Here is a 10,899-nt window from a genome sequence, read left to right on the forward strand (position 1 = left end):
GATCAGGGAGGCTAATACAAACCAGCAGGACACTTTCAGCACTGTGTTCATTCCCTTTATATGATGTCACCCTACTGCTGTCTGGGGAAGGGGGGAGGTAAATGGATTGACGGCTTACTTTTCTAAAATTTATAGGTAAATTACATAAACTAATTGAAAATTCTTAATTTCAGTATATTTTCCAGTGCAAAATACTTAAAAAGAGGTAATGTAGAACATCCTCATTCCTTTCCTAGCTTGGAATCACTTGCTCTAAGGTTTGTGGGTATCCGTAAACTGCAATTTAAAAGGGAAGTTTACTTTTAAGTAAGGTGATGTCAAAAAGATTTTGGAAGTGAATCATGGTGTTACTTAATTCTACAGTACCTTCATAACTATGCAGATATTTTTTGGTTTCAGTGTAAGCTCTGTGCTATCTGTGAGATAGTGTTTCTCTTTGTATGGGATAGTCTGAAATAATAAGCATATTAGGAGGAATTTACTAGGGTTAACTATTTTACTGATATGGATTCACATGTCTGTAAGCTTTGCTGATTCACTTTCTCCAAAAAAATGATGGAGTGTAGCAAAGGAACATTCACATTTTTTTGAATGAAGAATTAATGCAGTGTTTTGAAGTTTTCTATGTATTATTTCATCATTGCATCCTAGGAGAGAATGAGATGCATGTCCCATGGATGTGCGCCATTTTTCAGAAATATTAGGAGAAATAATATCTTTCCAGAGAAATAGGAAGGATTGCCTTGGCATGCCTTTACCAGCCCCAGTGTTCCTGGTGCTGTAGGGTCTTTGACTCTCTCATCCCTAAAACTAAATCTAACACACACCACTGGGCCTAACAACTGCCACAAACACTACCCTAAACACTGCCCTAACCAGACCCCTAAACACCATACTAAACACTACTCCTACCAATTAACATAACCACAGCCCTGACCACTACCATGAACACTGCTGACCCAATACCGTGGGTGGTCCAGATCAGAAAGATGTAGGAGCAGCAATGTTGGGACCCTGCTAGGATCATTTTGACAAGCGTTTTCCAGCCCCAGTGTTCCTGGACCTGTAGGATGTTTGATTCTCTAAACCCTAAACTTAAGTCTAACCCTCATCCTAAACTTAGCCCTACCCCAAACTCAAACCAAATGCCATGGCTGGTTCAGACTAGAAAGATGTAGGAGCAGCAATGGTGATGCCCTGCCGGGATCAATTTGGCATGCCGTTTTCAGCCCCACTGTTCCTGGACCTGCAGGATATTTGACTCTCTAGAGCCTAACGTTAATCCTAAACCTAATCCTAAGGTTAACCCAAACCCTAGCCATTAGAACTGCTAGCATAGCTTGTCTTGATAGAATCACTCACAGCAAAGCAAACAATGATCCTCCAGGTCATTCTTAGCAGAAAACTATAGATAGGACAATGTGGAACTAAGGTTCTTAACCCCAGGGATGGGTTTGGTGGTGGGTTTATTTGTTTGGCTGTTTGTTAGGAGAAGGGGTGTCATCTACATCTTAGCCCTTGGATTGATAAAAACTGGCACCTTCTTCTGGAATAGCTGCAGTGTCTTCCTCTGGCTCCACCTCTCTACTAAAAATTGTCACCTTAGGTCCTGGAAGAGACAATGCTTCATGGCTACTTACAACCAACCCTGCTCATAAAAACACAGCATAAATTTAATGTTCAGGCTGGTTCTAAATGCTGATGGTTTACCAGCTGCACAACACATCAATGTGGAAGGGCATCAGCCATTCCAATGTGAGCTGTGCCCCAAATACCAAAATCTATTTTATAGGAAATTATTTTTGTTAGCGGTACAGAACTGCATTGCTTGCTCAACTATGGACTGATCCCATTGAACTTGAGCTGGCAGAACTCCTAACAGTAAGGTGCTTCTGGGAAGTTCTGTTGTCTTTAACTACATCCAAACCAGAGGTAAAAAACCCGAATTATTTTCAATTTGGACTCAAAAGCAAAACTATGCTCTTGAATTCACATCGATTATCAAAAATGTGGGATGGAAAATGGTTCAGTGTAGGAGGCTAGAGCTCAAGTTCCTTTCTATTTTTGAGTAGTGTTTGCCCTATTTGCTACTGTCATAATGGCAAGAACTCAAACAGAATATTCACATCAAGGTCACAGTTCACCCTCTAACTTCTGATTTGTGTGAGGGAACGCAAAGAATTTAATACAAGCTGCAAATTGTTCCATTTCCCTTAATTATTTTCCCTGTGTCAGATACAGTTCTTTGGTGGGTGTTTGTTTTTTGCAACCATAGTGATGAGATATATTTGCTGGCTGCAGTCAAAATAATTCCAAACATTTATCTACTGGCAGCATTTTTTATTCCAAAAAACCAGACATTTGCCTGCTTTACACCCAAAGGGTAGGAATTTGGAGGCTATACTCCCAAAATAACTCTTACATTATTTTTCAAAATCAGAGCAAGAGTTTTGAGGTTTTTTCATATATTCCCACAAAAAAATCATGGCCACTACTCACACCAACACAGAGCTGCATCCATTTAAATTTTTCTTACTCCTTTCTTGAGAAAAATCCCCAGATGATCTCATTTAAATCATAAATATAAATATTCTTCAGAGCAACTTCCCTTATAACATGTGTGCAGTAAATCACTTTTCCCACAGTGCTGCTCTGCTACTACTCCTCTTGGTGGGAAAATCTCACAGTATAGGATTTGACAAACTGCTGACAAAACCAGCTTCATTTTAGAGCCATAGAGGAATCAAACACTCACCAGGAGACCGTAGTTAACAGGCAGAAGTGTATTTAAAAGCATGTGTGTACATGCATATAAATACACATTGGCTAATTGACTTCACTGACCTTGGATGCAAGCAATGATTTTGACAAATCCATACTGGTGACAGCTCTGAAGAACAGGGTTTAACCCCCTGTGATTAGTTTGAAGGCTCCTATTACAATTTTTGCTGGAGTAATGAGTGCTAGCAGGATAGTGACCTTTTCAGCTGCTGAAGTCAAAATCCATAAAGGACTGTGAATTTGAGCCTTCAGCAACTGCTGCTCACAGGACAGTAAAAACTGAATTTTATGGCTGCTTGTTCTGCTACCCCAGACTGGGTGTCTCAGGGCAAGAACACTGCCCAGCTGCCACCCCTCCCACTGGCCTGACAGCATCTAGGAGAACAGGCAGAGAGCTGGAGGCAGGAATCTCTTTAGTTATGCCAGCATGAATTGGCAGAGTTTGGGATTCCAAGCACGTAGTCACATGAGCAGGCCTTACTCTCCGAGCTGGAATAGCCCCATTGATTCAGTGTATCCAAAGCAATTGGATTATGAAACAAAAGTAAATTCTGTCCTCCTGTTTTCTCTACATCTCTTCCTCTTTGTATGTGCTGCTTTCAATCCTATTTTCAAAAAGAGACCATGGCTGCAATATAACTATGCTTAGAGTGTAACCAGCCAGTTAATAGTGCTGAGAAGCTGATTATGCTGGTAGGAAAGGAAGGAGATACTTGATTTGGGAAAACATCAATGGTTAATACTGTTTCAAGTAGTTCTGGGCAACTACCCATCTATTTGAACTCAAAAATTGTCACAGAGCAGTGGCTGCTTTGCCGACACTTTCCATGAGGTGCTCTAAGACATTATTGGAAGTAGCAGATGACTAAAGATTAAATTTTTTTGTCAAATTACAAAATTACATTGATTGTTGAAAGGTAACTAAGGCATAATCTTGCTTGCATAACCTGGAATCAGCAGAATACTCCTTGTCTCTGGCACACAGTTTGAATCCAAACCGAGGACAGAGATGATTTCAGGTCCCTGGCTGATGGCTTTCCAACATATTCACTTTCCGTCATGAAGAACACGCTGTCACAATGACTCTAAAGAAGCCTTTGTGCATGACTGAGTGTAACAATACAGCATTGTGGGAGTCATTTGTTTCCTTTCCATTAATGAAGAAGTATAAGACATGAAGTACTGGCCACTGATTTTCATCATTTCTGTTAGAGGTGGCATCTTCTGTTCCCAATTTAAGCAGGAGTTGAGATGGCGGTCAGAGCAGCTGATGTCCTCTAGGATGGGTGTTGCTAGAGAGCATTACTGTTTAAAAATAGTTTCTAAACAAAATGTTGTAGGAGGATAAAAGTTCAGTTGAAGTTGGGCAGTGGCCAGCGTGGGTTTCATGGAGTAATTGCTAATTGTGTAAGCTCTGCCCAATGCTCTGTTTACCAAGGATGTTTTGCCCATTTTAGCAGAGGTGGGGCTCATTTCCTTAACAGACACAGAGCAGAGCTGCAGTCTGCTCTGTATCCTGCTTGACAGAGCATGCTCAGATCCTTAGGCATTCATAAAATGTAAAAGTAACTTCTCCCTCTCCCTACTAAATAGTGAGCTCACATAAAAGGATCAGGATGTCCCTCACATTCAATATTTACCTCTTCCTACTTGTATATTTCAGAAACATTCACAGTCAAGTTCAAATCAGTGCTTGTCCCAGTTAATCCTTGCTGTCAGACTTGGTTTAAATGCAGCATTCCCAGTATTCCATTTTGGTCATTAGGGCATGACAGCCATATAAGAAAGTGAATGCAGAGTCCTTGCCTTGAGTTTGTTCAGTAACTCCTCACAATCACCAGCAGTACAGCAACACATGCGTTTGCTGACATGAGCAAACCTCAGTCCTGACTGCAGTCAGAGGAAAGCTAAAATTTATTTAGTTCCAAAACCTGCTGTGGGTAACAAGCTCAATGGTGGATATTAGTGCATTCATATAAGTGATTTACCTCAAATAACAGCCACTAGCTGCAAAACCACAGAGTATAAAAGCATCAGTTTTTTCTTAATGAGCTCTTGTCTCTTTCATTATAAAATTAACACAAGCCTGAATCAAATACAGTTTTTAAAATAACCTAAAACTTAAAGCATGTGGTATCTGAAGGAATGGTTTTAGAATGCTCAGAGTTCTCTGCCAAGCATTCTAAAACTACAGCCACAACACTTCTGTAAATCAATGCCAGGTCAGAGGATTATAATTATAATTTACTATGATTATTCCTCTCATGCCACATTACACTGGTAATTGCTGCTACAGTTGCAGTTAGGGCACCCACTTGTACTTTCTTATCTTGTAAACACCACATTCTTAGAAATTTTTCAGATGTTGTGAGGTATTTACATAGTCCCATGCTAAATCAGACACACTTGAATAAGTATCCAGAGCCTTTTACATGGAACTGGGTAGGCAGTGGATGGCCCACATGGAGCTGCGTAGCTGCAGTACACGTAATGGTGCTGGAGTTAATTATGTCTGCAACAGCAGTCTTAACTCTGGATTCCTCAGCCTCAGTTCCTCAGCCAAGTTACACCTAGAACATGGAAAACCTTGTATGCTTCTGTTTGTTTAACAGCAGTATGATCCACATACCTCGCCCTTATAAACAAGGAGAAAAGAGTTGGGTGCATGAGTCTTTCACTTTTAACAATGACACAGCGCTGGAGAAGGCAACAGATACCAAATAAAGCAATTCCTCGCACCCTGTCCCAAATCTGAGTCATAGCCCTTGGGACCTCAGGACCTCTGAATAGTATTTCCTTTGCCTGTTGTCTTTAGCTTATTAGCACACCCATCTGACTGAAGGAGACTGCTACTGATTGTGTACCACCTCCAACAGTAAGTCAGGGTGGGTCCTGGGGGGAAGGATGTTTGAAGTGCTTTGGGACAGAAACCTTGCAGGCAAACCTTGAAGGAATATTGTTCCCCAGGGTTTAAACTCACTGAACTGCATGTCAATGCTTAAGAATGCAGTGTACCTGCTGAACAGAGAGGACATCCAATTGGGCAAAATTTGTAGAAAATCAGCAAAAAAATCCTACCCTCCAGGAAAAGTTGCATTCTCTGAATTGATGTTCACAGCTTTCAGTATAGCCCTGGCAAGTTCTATTTACAAAAGGCAACATGTTTTGTGTTTCAGCCAAGATCACTGCACATACTGATATTACACTTTTGTTTCCTTTCTTTTCTACTCCTGCATGTTACAGCCCCACAATTCCCTACAGCAGGGCTTGGCTGCCATACTTTGCAAGATTTCACGGACAGCGAAAACTACATGCTTATTATAAAATACTCCAGTGCTTCTGGTTCATGTTGGAATTATCAAGACTACTCATATTAGATCCACAGGAGGCTTCTGTGCTAGTGCCCAAAAAACATCTGACTTACTGCAAATGCACTCTGTGTCTGTTCTGAAAATGAAACATGGACATATCTGGAATCTCCAAACTGCACAGTGTCTCTGCCTAAGCAACTGAACATCCATAAATCCTGGACAAACGTAGAAACAGCTCAAATTCCTCCAAGAAAGAAATTTCCAGATGGAAAAAGACAACATGCACAAGGAAATCAGTCCAATCAGACCTAATTCAGAGATGCCTTTGCTTTCCCTTGTCAAGAAGGATGTGTGCACATAGTCTCCTCTTTTTCTATTCCAGTCTTCTGATCCTTCAGTGCAGAAGTCAGTGTTTCAAAGGTATCATGTGACACACAAAAATGCCATTTAGTTCAAGAAAAGTCCTTACCTAATTAACTCGGCATGTATTTAAAAAGAATGTTTGCTATAAATAGGGCAAACAAGAAGCACACGTACCAACACAAACATCTCTCCATGCTCTTCCACTACCTACTGCTTTGCCTTTAACAATGAAGTATTTTCCAGTTACCTAAATAAACACTTCTATTTACCTTCTCAGATAAATCAGGGCTGCATTTCATGGTGTAGTTTCACAAGAACCTGAGAAAAACAAAAAAAACCAAAAAAGGGTAAGATTCTGTTTCCATTCTCTTTTATGCCATTCCTCCCATCTTTGTTATGGTCCCACCCTTGCTACTTGGCAAAACCACGGCACTAATCACCTATTCTCGTGAATCAATTCAGTTTATTAACTCAAGAAAATCCTGTCCTTTTCCTGCAGGGTGAGCAGGTTAAAGTGGACTCTCTCAAGGGCTAGATAACACACAGAAAGTGTTAGGTGTGTTAGCTAGGAGCAAAGAAACAAGATTATCCTTTCAGCAGTGGTAAACTACTAAATCAGCTCACTTTGCCTCATGAAACCACAGGCTTAGAGGTTGAGGTTTACCTCAACACCTGGAGCCACGCAGATAATCCACTTAACCCAGCATCATTGCTGGGCAAAGGACGTGCTCAGCCAACAGGATCGTGCTCCTCTCTGGACCAGAGAACTCACCAGCAACCCAGAGCTCCCTGTTCTGCCACTGAAGGAGGAGAAATCCTTCTTCATAGCACCTCCTGTCCAGAGCTCCAGACACGGCTGCATTTACATCACAAACGTCCCTGGGGACTGCTCCTTTGGTACATACATAAAGGGAAAAGAAGGAGAAATAGAGAAGGAACTGAATGAGAAACCAAGTGCATTTACTATTCTCTGCTTGCTTTCTTTTTTATTCACACACTTTCCCAGACCAGAAGTTAATTCCTTTTGCATGCTAACAAAATTTGATTTAATTGTTTGAGGTTTTTTTTTTTTTTTAACATTAAGTCACATTTGCTGAGGTAAATCCTTTCAGATGTCAGAATCTCATCTATTTTAGTTAAATGGAAAGCAAAACTGTCTCCTAAAACTTTGTTGAAATTAAAATATATGGAAATAGAGGATTATCTTTCAGCAGAATTTAGGGAATAAATCTGCTCTTAGCCATAGCCATGTAATATATTGGTACAAAGTAAGATCTAGTCTATTATGAAATGTTGGAGCAAGTTTTAGTATCTCTAATGTCACTTTAGAAGTATCCCAGTATAAACTTGTGGTTCATGCAGAATAACATCAGTTACAGACTAGTATACATTGCTGACTGCCTTTTTTCTAAAGCTTATAATTTCTAAAATTATGTTCCATAATTAAACCAAACAATTCTATAATATAAGAGCATTAGTTTAATGAAAACCAGTTATGTATCAGTCTTGAGCTTAATTTGCCCTTCACTGACTCCAGAAATAAAGGGATTAACTATTGCAAATCCTCCTGGTACTTTACATTTAATCACAAGCAGTTTATGATAATTTATTCCACATGTCTGATGCAACTGAAAAAAAATTTGCAACTAAAGCTTGCTGATGCCTCCAGGAAGTGAGCTTTCATTCTGTTCTAATATTAGCAGCAGCCTGCACCAGTGCAACTTGGAACACTCACTCCATACCCCCAGTGCTGTCAGCCATCATTTTATGCACGCACAAAACCAATGAGTGTCTGACAGTGCTTGGGCGGAGGAACATCTGCCACATGAGCACTGAAAGACTATCAAGAACTGGAAAAGAAACTTTACTGATGTTTCAATCCAATGGTAGAAGAGTGTCAGAATCAATTTACTGCTTTTTTCATAATTTAAATAAGGTCTCAAAGTGAGAAAATACTTTTAACTATGACATATGTTTTCCTGTCTTGATATTGCACCTAGTGCAATTATAGTGCATGCCCATAGTGATGGTTTGTTTTTCCATTTTATTTAAATCTGCTAGATTCTTGAAAATCATAACTTTCTTCTTATACCAGAATGCTGCAAGAGAGGAGCTGCTTTCTAGGGTACAGTCACTGGTGACTGGTCAAAGTACCCCTTGTATGGCAACCAGGGGCTCACAGCCCCTGCTGAATTTCAGGGCAGTGAGATCCTCTGGACTCACTGGTTAGCTCTATCCTGACTCTGGATGAGGCCAGGGCACCTGGCTCTCCCTCAATTTACAGTTCAGAATTAACCAGGAAACCTACTATTGGCACACACAACTTCTAATTTGGGAAAAGAAAATACTGTCTGGCAAGCTTGCAAGGCTGCTGACCCTGGGCTGCTGGAACAAGGCAAATCATCCTGCTCTGTGCTGCATCCTGAGCTAATCAGTTCTTCCTTGGCTTGTACAAATCCTTTGAAACTGGTCTGTGTGAAGAGCAATCTGTATAAAAGATCCACCACTTCTCTCATAATTTTATATCCAGGTTTAGGTGTATAATGTTGGCATTTTATGTGATTTTTTTCTGAGCTTTTAAACTCCCATGTGAAAGCATAACATGGAAGCAGAGTTTTTCTGGACCTTTAGGGTTCTGTTAGGCAAACCAGCACTCCTCAGGAAATAATGGCATGAAAATGCCTGTCTAGGAACTGCCTCCATGGCCTTCAGCTCTTATTTGTAGGAGAAAAATACAGTAAAATGAGTATTTAGACTGCAGAAAGAGGTCCAGTTGGCATTTAGATTTAGATATTAATTCAGTTGACATATTAATGATTATTGTCCATCAAGGCTGGTTCTCCCTGGACCTCCCTCTTCCCACCCCCCTCCACCCCCCACCCCCAAACATTTGTTCTCTATCTTCCTAACCATAGCTCTTCCCTAAAGGCTGTAAACCTAATTATGAGAGGACTAAAGAAATTGATTAATTTCCCAGTAGCACCATGTCTTTAGTTACCATGTGTATGTCATTAAGCATTTCTTTGGTTTCTTAGCTTGATGTTTATTTAAAGCCACTTTCTGGCCTGCAGAGACCAGCACGGCCAAGCAACAATAGCCATCTTGGCACAAAAAGTATCACTGACCTTGAAATTCAGATTATTAATTCACTTGAAGCACTTGTTGCAAAGCTTATTTCTTCATATTATATAACATCTTGCTATATGAGGTGGTAGGATCCAAACTAGAAAAATTCTGCATTAGTAAATGTCTTCAATCATTAATAAGTAAATCACTTTCTTGAAACTAATTTAGAAGCACAAAGCAGGTTTAAAAGGCTAGAAGTACTTGTGCCACTGGGTAACAAACATCAATTCCGAAAAATTTAAAACATCAGGTCAAATTTCTTTTTATAAATATGGCAAGCATAAAATGAGGGAATTAAGATTTAACAGTCAGAACTTTGCTTAGGGCAGATTACAAACCCAGAAGATTTGGAAATAAGTTTTAAAAGAATCATTAATTTTCACTGGAAGTAAGAAAGAATAAGACCTGGTTGGTGTGGCATCTCTGTATGATTCATTTGGCTTTGAAAACGAGAAGCATTGTTACACATCTGACTGGGAATATTACAGTTTAACAGCTCTGAATGCAGTGAGTAGAAATAGAAGCTTCTGTGCCCCCTGCAATCAGATTAGTGAGCATTTTATTTAAGTTTTAAAAATAAAATCCCTGCTATTTTTGTCACCAGGGAAAGTTCTCAGACATGTAAATCACTAAAACTGCCCCACATGTTTCAGCAGAATCCATGCCATGTTTACAAGCAAATATAAAACAAGGAAATCCTTCCCAGATACAAAGGCTCTTGCTGCCTATTGTTTTCCCCAGATTTAAGCCCTGCTTCCTGTTGTATACCGGAGCTTTTAATGTTAATCCACTACTGACGTGTCAGTTTTTATGGGCACTTTCAAGAGTTCAAATGGTAGCATGTTTATCATTTTAGCAATTCTTTGCTCTCAAGCAGCTCCTGTCTTCTCTGAAATCCAAAATACCAAACAGAAATTACATGAGCAAACACACAATTTTGTCATATGAATGATGATCTTTGAACACATTTCAGGAAAAAGTGTGTGCTATTCTAAACAGCATTAAAAATAGCTTCTGTGCAGACATTGATTTCTGCCCAGTGGTATTTGTTCTGTGTAAATGAATCACCTTTGCAGCACAAAATGTGAAGGAAAATGATGAGTGGGGAATGGGTGATGTGTATGGGAATCTCAAGGATGACACAGTTCCATTGTGTCTTTGCAGTGTAAATCTTTCCAGCTGTAAGGTTACAAAACAGTTCAGTTCAGGCTTTTAGGCAGGTTTGGTATGTCGTTCTCTGAATCTATGGTTGGGTGAGGATTCAGAAATCTTTCTACTGGTGACTTTCTGCAAAAGAATAAATCCAGTTTGCAAAAAT

The 10,899-nt window shown here is 39.9% G+C and overlaps 1 long non-coding RNA gene across 5 annotated transcripts in view; it reads right to left on the minus strand.

The window, feature by feature from the left end:
• The window catches only part of LOC137481847 (uncharacterized), a 38,567-nt gene extending 31,216 nt beyond the window's left edge, over positions 1-7,351 (minus strand). For all 5 annotated transcript variants that reach the window (XR_011003716.1, XR_011003714.1, XR_011003715.1 and 2 more), the window contains exons 1-2: positions 7,080-7,351; positions 6,725-6,773 (exon numbers count right to left, since the gene is read on the minus strand). This is a non-coding gene — a long non-coding RNA (uncharacterized lncRNA). The remainder of the gene's footprint in view (positions 1-6,724; positions 6,774-7,079) is intronic.
• Positions 7,352-10,899: the final 3,548 nt, after the last annotated feature.

The sequence above is a fragment of the Anomalospiza imberbis genome, chromosome 13 (genome assembly GCF_031753505.1).
Source record: "Anomalospiza imberbis isolate Cuckoo-Finch-1a 21T00152 chromosome 13, ASM3175350v1, whole genome shotgun sequence".
NCBI lineage: Eukaryota > Metazoa > Chordata > Aves > Passeriformes > Viduidae > Anomalospiza > Anomalospiza imberbis.